The sequence below is a fragment of the Homalodisca vitripennis genome, chromosome X (assembly GCF_021130785.1).
Source record: "Homalodisca vitripennis isolate AUS2020 chromosome X, UT_GWSS_2.1, whole genome shotgun sequence".
In the NCBI taxonomy this organism is placed as follows: domain Eukaryota; kingdom Metazoa; phylum Arthropoda; class Insecta; order Hemiptera; family Cicadellidae; genus Homalodisca; species Homalodisca vitripennis.
In genome coordinates, this window is record NC_060215.1 from 13,314,264 (window position 1) to 13,326,234 (window position 11,971).

Genomic DNA, 11,971 nt, shown 5'->3' on the forward strand with positions numbered 1-11,971 from the left:
AATATTAGTTTCTGGTGTATTGAAATGCGATATTTCCAGCTTTTAATAGTGGTAAACTAAAACTCAGGTGGCCCGCTCCAAAATTTAGGACTGGATTCGTCCTTGACTGACGTTTTTGTGTTTTCTTAGTTCCCTGAAGCATAACTAGGTGTTACTGCTACTATAACTCTGTTACAATTTCAATGATACAGGATTCAGCACATTATCATTACTTTGGATTATATTATACACTTTTTTGTCTTTAACTTTTCATTGTGAACAGAAATTATAAATCTAAATAATTTGATTTAGAATACACTTTTAAATAATAAGGAGTTACTATAACCATATTTTAAAAAAGTATTTATTGAAATTTAGTGGTAATTTTATTAAATCTAGCTTGTTTTTACATTTTTCATGTTTTGTAATAAATAATTTTTTAGTATATTAAGTGACATGAAGTTATTTTCTGACCGCTGGAAATATTAAAACATTATTTTAAAATATTTTTGCAACTGTGGTATTTTTTACATTACATACAGTAATTAATACCATTTTGAGTATAACCTAATAAAATATTTTATTTAAATTATATACATTTGATATCATACATTTATTAATCATGTTGAAAGTGTTTGTTCCAGAGTAACTTCAGGTTTGTATGCTTTGCGGAATCTGGCAAAACACTGTTCTCACGACATCCTGAGAATGGCTTATTTTGGCTTTGTTTATCCGCACCTTGCATATGGAGTAAGACTCTGGGGCAGCTGTGCAAACAACAAACTGGAAAGAGTGTTTCGCCTTCAAAAGAAAGCTGTACGAATCATTTCAAAATTAAAGAGAAGAGAGTCGTGCAGGGATGCCTTCAGGGAGCTTGGTTTACTGACCTTGCCCTGCCTCTACATCTTCGAGGTGGCTGTGTTCTGTAAATCAAAGGGCACATTGGCTCAGGGAAGGAACATTCACCTGTATGAGACAAGAGGCAGGGACAAATATCGCAGTCAACCCCATCGAATGGTGCGTCTCATAATTTGCCATCGCAGGCCGGTGTTAGGTTGATTAATAGGCTCCCTGAGGATGTTAAAACATAGGCAGATACCAAAAAAATTTAAATCTCGTCTTAAACGCCTATTGGTGTCAGGTGCTTTTTACACTGTGGGTGAGTTCATGGAAAGCCGCCTGGGAAATTAAAATTAAAATCGAAGCACGTTTTAACAGGATCTGATATAGGCATTGCATGTTTGTCTGGAGGAGGAACTTTTTGCATGTATGATTGTGTGTGAATGAGTGGATAGGCTAATGACTGTTGCTGTACAATATTGTATGTTGTTCAAGGGCAATAAAGACTGATTTGATTTGATTAAAATTAACTCTGACTCAGCTATTAGGTGATTACACATATATTATATTTGTTTATGGTTTCTCTTTGACCGCCCTAGCAAGGGAGCGCTATGCCACTTTCGGTAGTTAGGACAAAAATGGTGAATTTCCCCAGAAGGACCTGATCGGTTATTTTGGCGGTTTGTAGAACTGCTGAAGCCATAGACTGGTTGGCCTCGTGGTACACTTCCGGGGTGTGCAAAAGGCCCTTGAGGCTTAAGTGCATGGCAATAGGCAGCCCCTTAGAAGAAGTAGAAGAAAGAGCAATTTAAGAAAGTTGAATTGGCTCTTTGATGCAATGGGTACCCTCAATCAATAGTAAACCAGTGCAAACGAAACTGAAGAATCATTTCCGAGTCCGTAAATCAGAACAGATATAAATTTGTTTGTCAATCCATTATATGCTGGGATCATCGGAGAAAATTAGAATAGTAGGTAGAAAAGACAACATTAGAACTGAGTTAGAAAAAAAGACATTGTTACTTAGACTAAGCCTCATAAAACACAAAACAAAAAAATTGCACACGGGATTCAAAAACTGTGTTTGCAGTATAAAATATATTTGTTGCAGGAAATACGTCATAGGTGAGACATAAAGACTATTAAATGTTAGGATGAAATACCACAAAGAAAACACGAGATAGGGGGTAACAGAAAAGTAAAAAATTGCACATCACTGTTGGTTCACAGATCATCGTAGAAATTGGGATGAAGCCAACAATACGTTGGAAACCTCATTTCTTTAAAATTAAATTAATCAAGGCTTCATACCAGGAGACCAACCAATCAGCCAGCCACCAGTCAAAATTAGGCTGCTCTGGTTGCCAATTTTGAAAAATTAACTAACAAAGAGACCTAAAGTATCAAACAGATTAGAGATTTGTAACAAATCGATGTTAAATTATGGTTTTGAGAAGTTCATCTAGAATGAGCCAATAATACAAAAGGCCCATTCCCGTTTCCTTTTTTTACCTATTATGATCCTGATTCTCTAGAATAACTAATATTTTGTTTTTATTAAGTGCATGTTTTAAAGATAGTGTGTGCATGGAATTGAAACACATGATTGTTGTGATTCCTAACTTGTGTGTCACAGCTCTGGTATGATCGGTTTATTTTAATCTAGATTGTAGTTATGTGTTAGGTTAGTTATTCACCTGTGGAGGAGATCAGATTGCAGGTCTCGAAACAGTGTTACTAAACACCTTTTCTGTCCCTAAAAACACTTACAAACTTTGACATTGTCAATTGATAAAGCTTTGACTCTTATCTTGATTGCTGACCTTGAAACTTGACTGAGGTTGTTTAATACATCTGTGCTGTCTGATAACAAAAAAGTTTGCTAACTTGCAATCCTATAGTTTAATTAATAAAATGCTGTTCTGTGTTTTTGTTAAATAAAAAGGGTAAATCGATTAAATTGAAATCAAAGTACTAGAACATTTATACATATATTATTATTAATATTATCAATTGATTTCACAATATTTTAAGTTGTTATATTGCAGCTGAATAACACTTGCTTTAAAACCACTTTTCGTACACAATAAAAAAGTCTAAATATCCCTGTGGTGTATGTTTTAAGAATGTTGGCAAGTGTGCTCAAGCTGTCCTGTGTAAAGGAAGTTGTAGCAAATGGCACCATTTTATATGTATTGATATGAGCACTGAAGATTTCCAAAAAATAAATAAACTTCAATTGGAGTATCTCTGCGAAAAATGTTTGTTTTCCACAGACAACATTGAAAAAAGATGGAAATAAAAATAAAAAGGGTTGTATTTTTGAAAATAAGAATAAAACAGAAGGTATAGTTTCTAAAAGTAATTTTTTGGAAGATAAAGAAACTATGGATATTAATGAGGAGTTTAGAAGCATGAAAATCATCACTAATGAAATCAATAAGGAACTGGAAAATGAAGTTAATAATTTACTTATTATTATTAAAACACAAAATGAGGACCTAAATCAAGCAAATAGGCAAGTAAGTAAATGAGCTTCGGAGCCATAACACTCAATTAGAGGCTCTAGTTCTAAAAAAAGAAGAAGAAATAGTACTTATAACAAAAAAATAGCACTACTTGAAAATCAACTAAGAATTACCAATAGTGGCCATAACAGCAGATGTAAGGAGTCTTCTGTGGGCAACCATAGATGTGAAATACAACATTTGAGACATTATACACCTACATCTACTCCTAATCATATTGATGCTGCTATGAGTGAACTGCAAAAAACAGGAAACGTCAATAAGGATTTATTATTCTCTACAGTAATAAGAAGAAGATTAAATAAAATAAATATATCACCTAAATCAACATACACTGAACCAGAAATTTCTTTTATGTCTCCCAACCGCTTTGAGTCACTTAATATTATAGAGAGTGAAAGCAATGAATTGACGGGTGTTGAAATAGATGAAGAGCAAGCTACTACTATAGATACCACAGTAACAATAAAAAAAACTGAAGAAAAAATTGTTAATATGTGCTGACAGCCATGGGAAAAATTTATCATGGCATGTAAATAAGAAGCAGAACCTTTATAAAGCAATTGGTTTTGTTAGACCTGGTGGACGATCTGAACAGGTTCTAAATATAGAAACCATTAATAAAGAAAACTTAGAAAACGAAGACCTATGTGTAATTATCGGTGGAACTAATGATGTTGCAAGAAATGAAGGTGATAAATTCATAACTGGAATTGAAAACATACTGAATGAAAAGAAGAGCCATAATTTTGTTATTGTAGATGTCCCTCACAGATATGATCTATCTGACTGGTCATGTGTGAACAGTGAGGTAAAAAAAGTGAATAGTAACCTTAAACAATTGAGTGAAAAATATAGTAATATTATTCTTGTAGAATCTAGTAAGGCAATGCGACAACATCACACAAGACATGGTATGCATCTCAACACTCATGGGAAAATGTGGCTTTCAGAACAAATATGTGAAGCGGTAGTAAAATATAATCAGAAAAGAATTGGGGTCTCTTCATTCAAACCTCAACAACTTATAAGTGACGTGGACGTAATGAATCAGAAAGACTTGAGAAACGCGTTCACTTCAGAAAATGGAAGACCAGCTTGAGCATTCACAAAACCTTATCTACAGAAGAAGTTGGCCTCAACATCAATAGATATCATAAAATACAAAATATGTCATGTTATATAAGTAGTAAAAATGTAATAAACATTACACCACTTAATTTAGTTCACTTAAATATTCAGTCATTAAGAAAAAAAGTTGGAATGTTAGAAGTAATGTTGAATGAATTTAATTGTAATGTTGTCAGTTTAAATGAGCACTGGCTTAACTCATATGAAAAATTACTTTATGTACCTGAAGGTTTTGTTGTGGCTGAAGGTTTTGTTGTGGCTGACATGTATTGTAGAGAAGAACCTCATAGAGGTGGGGGCTGTTCCATATTTGTTAAGGAAAGCATCGATTTTGAAATACTAAATGTTAATTGTTTTTCGTGTTTTAAGTATTTTTGAAGTAGTTGCTATTGTTTTAAAAAGTTACCACATAGTTTAGTTAGTATATATCGTACTCCTCAGTCTGATAATAACTTATTCTTGACAAAATTAGACAATTTTTTAAATTTTCTTACCAGAAGGTTTATGCCTGAATATGACTTGGTTATCACAGGTGACTTCAATGTAAATATTTCAGAAAACTCACAAGAGTCTCAAAATTTTCTTAACCTTCTGACATCTTATAATTTATTTTGTTTAAACAAAAATTCTACTAGAGGATTGGCTTGTATTGACAACATCATAACTAATAATGTACATAATGTAAGTGAATGCAAAGTTTTCAAACCACATATATCAGATCATGATGGCCTTTATTGTCAGATACTTAGAGAGAATATAGAAAGCAAACAGAAAGATGTATCACCTTGTAGTTTTAGAGTGCTATCTGTAAAGGTTATCAATTCTCTTAAACACATATTAAGTGAGACTGACTGGAGCTATATGCTCTGTGAGCGGAATGTAGAATTGCTATTATTACAAATGTGTTAGGTTATCTTAGAAATACCTTTGAGTAATGCTGTCCTATAAAAAATAATACATTCAAACATAATAAAACAAAGCAAACAAATAAGTGGTACAGCAATGAGTTGAAAAAAAATTAAAGAAAGAGTAATTGTACGCTATAACTTATATGTCCAATGTAGTAATGATGAGTTGGACAGAAAAAAACAATTAAAAGAACTGTATCAAAAGGAAAAAAAAACATTACATATATAAAATTAATGAGGCTAAAAATGTTACACAATAATGAATTTATTGCAAATTCTAAAAACAAGTGCAAAGCAGCACAGAAGGTAGTTAGAGTAGAATCTGGTGGAAACAGTAGAAATCTTGAGTGTCCAATCAAGTCAAACAATTTTAATGACTACTTCATTAATGCACCAACAGAAATGAACATTAACAAACCTATTGATGTCATGGGAGCAACCTTACTTGTAAATCAATACTTACATAGTAATAATCTAATAATGCAAAATAAAACATTTTTCTGGCATGCAATAACTGAACAACAGGTAAAATATATTGTCAGTAATTTTAGCATGTCTAATAGTGAAGACATATATGTGGGTTATCAAATAGAATAATCAATGAAATCATTGATTTTGTAATTAAGCCATTGGTTTTCTTGTTCAATAGAGCCTTAACTGAAGGTGTGTTCCCAGATATGTTAAAATTTACAAAGGTAATACCGATCTATAAGAAAGGAAAAAAGTCTGATCCATCAAGTTACAGACCAATATCATTAATCCCCGTAATTAGTAAAGTTTTTGAAGCATGTATTAGAGATCAATTATATAATTTCTTTGTTAATAATAATTTGCTTTGTGTTGAACAGTTTGGTTTTATTCCAGGCTTGAATACAATTAACCCGGGAGTGGTCGCGCCTATGTCGCACCTGAATCCGGTCGCTGTGGGTCTATGTGACCCGCAAATTAAAACCTTGTTATATCTGAAAAGCTCTATTACTTATTTAATTAATATTACATATATATTAATTTTGAAGCTAGTTAATAGAATTTAACATGTTTCGGAAACATTTTTTATTTATTTACATGTTGTTTTAAAATTATGAAATGTATGTCACAAATCTTAGCAGTTTGTGTTGACTAATTTTCTAATGTCTGTATAAAAATCTAGTTACAAAAATATTTAAATTTTAATGATTGTATTTATTTGTTTAAGATACAAAGTACCTAAATAAAATTTAAAACACATACATTATTTAGAAATATTTTTAGTAAATTCTCCTGTCAAATGTAATAAAATAAAAACTAAAACTTAAGTAGAAAATTATTAAGTAAAATATTAAAACCACTATGAAGTATTTAAACCTTACCTAATATTGCATATAATTTATTTTATAATAACTACATTAAGTTTTTAAGAAATAATCAAAACTTATCACTATTCTTAAAATATTATCTTGAGAAAAATGTTTGAAGTAAAACAAGTCAGGCACTCTTCATTGATACCTGAAAATAAATTACATTTTTCAAAAAAACTTAAAGTTTAAAGATTTTCTCTTTAACATGTTATTATAATAAATTATATTACATGAGTAAACAATATGAGGTAATCCTAGGTAATGTCCTCTATACGCAAGAGGAATTTCATCATCCGACACAGGTCCATCATTTTCCGAATCTTCGTCACTCTGCTCTGTATTTGAATTTCTGCAGGCATCGTCCTCTCTTTCTTCTATTTCATCTACGTCACTTCCAACATCAGTTTCAGCTCCAGTTTCAACATCGGATTCAACATCTTCTTGCAGAGCCTGGAGAATTCTGTTTTCATCCAACACTACACGCTCTGTCGCTCGAAAGGGAGCACTTGTACTTGAGCCTTCAGCCATTTCACTTAGTTTTTGAACAATAACATAGAATAAAAAATTATATGCTATAAATGTTAATAAAAACACCATAAACGCTAAAAAAACACTGTTCAAAAAATAATTTGATCTAAGACACTTTGACAATGAAAACGGTCGCTGCGGGTCACGGTGACCCACTCGTGTCTATCCCGGACACCAGTTTTGCTTTAACTGAACAAAACTGTTCTGAGTTATAGTGGGTGGGGAGGCAGGCAGGTATGCGAAAGGCCGGAAAAATTAATATTTTTGTATAGTCAAGACAGATGACAAAAGTCACGTGCGGGTCACTATGACCCACAGCAACCACTGCCGGGTTAAGGCCGTTGAATGTGTTGTTAATTATGTTTTGAACGGTTTTGAAGATGAAATATTGACATGTGCTACTCTGATTGACCTGACCAAAGCTTTTGATTGTGTCTCTCATGAAATATTATTGAAAAAATTGCAATGTTATGGTTTGGGAGGTAAGGAACTTGGCTTAATGACATCCTACTTGTGTAACAGTTAACAAATGGTATATCAAAATAATGATGGATCTAATTTTCAATTAATTAAATCTGGTGTTCCCCAGGGATCTGTCTTGGGATCATTCCTATTTTTAATAGCAATAAATGATTTCCCAGGTAATATACCATACAAATCGGTATTATATGCAGACGATACTACTTTAGTTTGGAGTGGAAAAGACATAGGAAAATTGCAAGTAGATCAGAATGTATCAATGAATATTGCAGAGAGCTGGTTTAAAACAAATTGTTTAAATATAAATAAAAAAAAGACATAATCAATTATTTTTTGATTAACTAAATTAACTGAAACAGAGTTTATTAAAACTACTTGGCCTATACTTAGACAGCAGTTTGAAATGGGATGTACATATACAATACCTTTGCAAAAAGCTATCTAAAATCACTTATTTACTAAGAAAACTTAAACTGTGTGTTAGTAGTGATATGTTGATCAATGCGTATTACGCTTTTTTCACTCTCAGATTATATATGGTGTTACTTTACGGGGAAATAGTACTTATATGGAACAAGTTTTTAGATGGCAAAAATATACTTTACGGACCATAAAAGGACTGGACAATCGTGAATCTTGTTTTCCCATTTTCAAAGAATTAAAAATAATGACACTCCCATGTTTATATATGTATTTCTGTCTAATAAACGTAAAAGAAAATTTGCATACATATAAAATTAGATCTGATATTCATAATTATAACACAAGAAATAACTATGCCCTAGATTTACTACCTGCTAGACTTACAAAAACAAATAACAGCATATTTTGCATGAAAAATCGATTATTTAACAAATTGCCACAATCCGCTCACATTGTCTCTGTTAATAAATTCAAATATTGCTTGAAAAAGTGGTTAAAGGAACTAGTTTTCTACAAGGTTGATGACTATCTAGATACTGATTATGGTAAATTTAAGGACATCTTTTACTAATTTTGAATCAAAGCTAAATTCAGATTAGATAGTTAAATGTATGTATTTTATAAATGTTGATGTAATGTATATAGGCTATTCATTGTTCATTGTTTTACATTTTATTGTTTTTTATGTTTTTAACTGTTGTCTAATTATTTATTCATAAATGTATGTCTTTTAGTCTGTTAATAATTTATGTTTTTAATGTTGAAGCTATTACAGTGTAGTTTATATAGTGTTATAACTATTTATAATGTTTTATATTTGTTTTAGTTTTCACTTAAATATATTGGTTATATAGTATGTCTTTTAACCTATTGGTAATCTATGTTTTTAATGTTAAAACTATTACAGTGTAGTGTATATAGTGCTGTAACTATTTATTATGTTATTCTATATTTATTTAAACTTTCACTTAAATATAGTAGTTACAAACGGAACTCAACAAACAATTAAAAAAGTAAAATGATGTTATATTGCTATTGACGAAATCTATTGCATCACTGTATGATTAATGATGAATAAAATCTTGAATCTTAAAGAACTACCAAAAATATATTTTTTTAAGTCACGCAAATAAAGATATCTAGGGTTTATATTTTTTGTTATCAGCACAGTTTACTAAATAATATTGTAAATTTCCCTAACGGTTACACTATAAATGATGAAGATACAACTTTTTTAATTGAAAGTAGAAGCTTGTCCAGTGTTCTCGGAATATGTAAAATGCTCAATTTGCCCAAACTTTAACTGCCTATACAACAAAAATGGGTTGAGGTAGGAATGTAACAATTGGTATATTTCCTTATCTATATGAAAGACCTAAAAATGTAAAGTTTCATCAAAATCTGAGATAGTGGGTTGAAAATCTAAAATTTTCAGGATGAATTGATGTGGTGACCCTCTTGTTAAGAATATTTTTATTGCTACATGTTTTGTTAACCTATAGCTAGTGTTAAATTGGTTATTGAAAGCAATATTCTACTTTTAGTGTGTGTATGGTAGTAACAGTGGCGTAGCCAAGAAATTATTTTGGGGGGCATAACAGGAGTAGGGGGTGTTATAACTACGAGAAAAAGGAAAGTCCGAGCGTGCTCCCTCAGAAAGTTGAAAAAAATATAATGGCTAAACACTAATTTTTGCAACAATTTATTGTATGAAATCCTTTATTAGTTCAAAGTTTATACTGAATAACAACTATTTTAAAAACAACACTTTATTCAAATTATAATGGCAATTTGGTTTAAAAATTTGAAGTAAACAAGTGAGCTTCTGACTTTATCTTACAACAAAATTCTTGTCATCCCTGATCTGATCATCTCGTCAAGTACCTCATCTGCTGTTATGGAAACTGGGTAATGCACTGATGGTAGAGCTAATCCTATAAACCAATCATTTTCCATGGAATTTCTAAGGTACGTTTGTTATCTTCAATGATGAGAATGGTCTCTTTCTCAACTTTACCTGTAGATACTGGCAAAGTTGCCAGAACCCACAAGTAGTTTATGTTAGGGTAGAATAGTTGATCGCACTGTCCAAGATGGCCATAATTTGTTTTGGTTTATGATTGTCTTGAACATCATACCATTGTCTACACCACAGTAAGTACTCAGATTCAAGAATTGATTATGATCTTCATAGAACAGTTAAAGCTTACTTAACGACTTAAAATTGTTTGCATCTGCGGTTTTTGGTAGCAGTGCATCAAAAGCTTTTAACAGTGGTTTGTTTGCACCAAACCGATCTACAAGACCAGAAATCAGTGTGTCTGTGCATGGTATAAATATTGTTCTCACATAAATATTCCTCTGCATTGATGTGAGGAGTATTGTCTCTTTGTTTGGCAAATGGATTGTCGAGGAATACTTTCTGTATCAAAGTTATCTTTTATCAAGGTTTGTGCCTTCTTGAATAATGCAGAAAGGCTTCAATGTCATTTTCCATGCCTTCCTTATTCGTTTAACTTACATTTTGAAGGGTATTTATCAGTTATTAATGTAGTTTATGGCTGATGATAGATCACTTTCAACTTTTTGAAGGTACTTTGATAAGGGCAAAGTGAGGCTAAATCAAAACTTGCAAGTAACTAGTAAGATGTAAAAACTACTCTTCTCAATTTCTGAGAAAAGATTTTCGGCCGATGATACTGCCCTGTTACTTTCAGACAACTCTTGAAGAGTGGCTATTATAGCTGAAATGAGCCAAAAAATGTACTGATGATGTCCTGCAGCTCAATGAACTTCGTCTCACACAATCTCAAAAGGTAAGTTTTTCTTACTTTCTGGGACTAGATTAGAAGTATTGGTTTTCAATGCGTCATTAGCCTGTACATTATTCCTAACAATGCTTGATATATCATTTACAGACTCACACAAGGAACGTTAAGTGAATCAGTTAAAACAAAATTTAGCCTGTGGGTCTTATAGTAAACATACTAGTAGTCTTCGGATACATATTCTGAAACCTTTGATGGACACTAGTTATATGTCCACTAAATGTGGAGCATCCATCATAGCCTTGGCCGAGTTTAGTTATATCTAAGCTCAATATACTTTTGTATTTTGCAAAATAACTGAAAATCTTTGGCAGATAAATCAACAATCTGTGTAAAAGAAAGAAAATCCTCTTTTAGTACTGGTTTAGCATCTTTTGTAATGTAGCGAATGCATAACAAAAATTGCTCCTTCCCCAAGACGTCCATTGCTTCATCGCCTAGGATTAAAAAAACAATCACTACTATTTATCTCCTGGACGAGTTTTCTTTGGATCAATTTTCCACAACATCAATAATTTTTTTTTCCACATTAGGGCTTAAATAAGTTGCATTTCACACACACTTATTAAAATGCTGCTTGAATTTTTCATCAGTTTCAGCCCAAAATCGAAGTAAGGTTCTGAACTTTCCATCTTTATTTGGAGGTTTTTCTACAGTTAGCGACCCACAATCTCGATGAATACGAAGGGGGATTTCGTTTTCTCCTCAAAATACAATGGTTATAACAAAGGGCTTTAAGTACTCTCGATTTTGCTCCTTTCCTTGGCCCTTTGAGCACCACTTAGAGTAACTACATTTCTTGCTTTAGTTTTGTAGACTTGGAGGAAGTTTTCAGTAGTGATTGAAAATTGATGGAAACTTGCTTGTGTTAAGTTGGAACAAAAAACAGCTGACCGTCTACGCTTCCTCTGATTCCCACCCCGCCTAAATATTCTTCACTGCCCCAAGTTAGTCCACAGCCAGTGGCATGGCGTGAATTAATTGGTAAT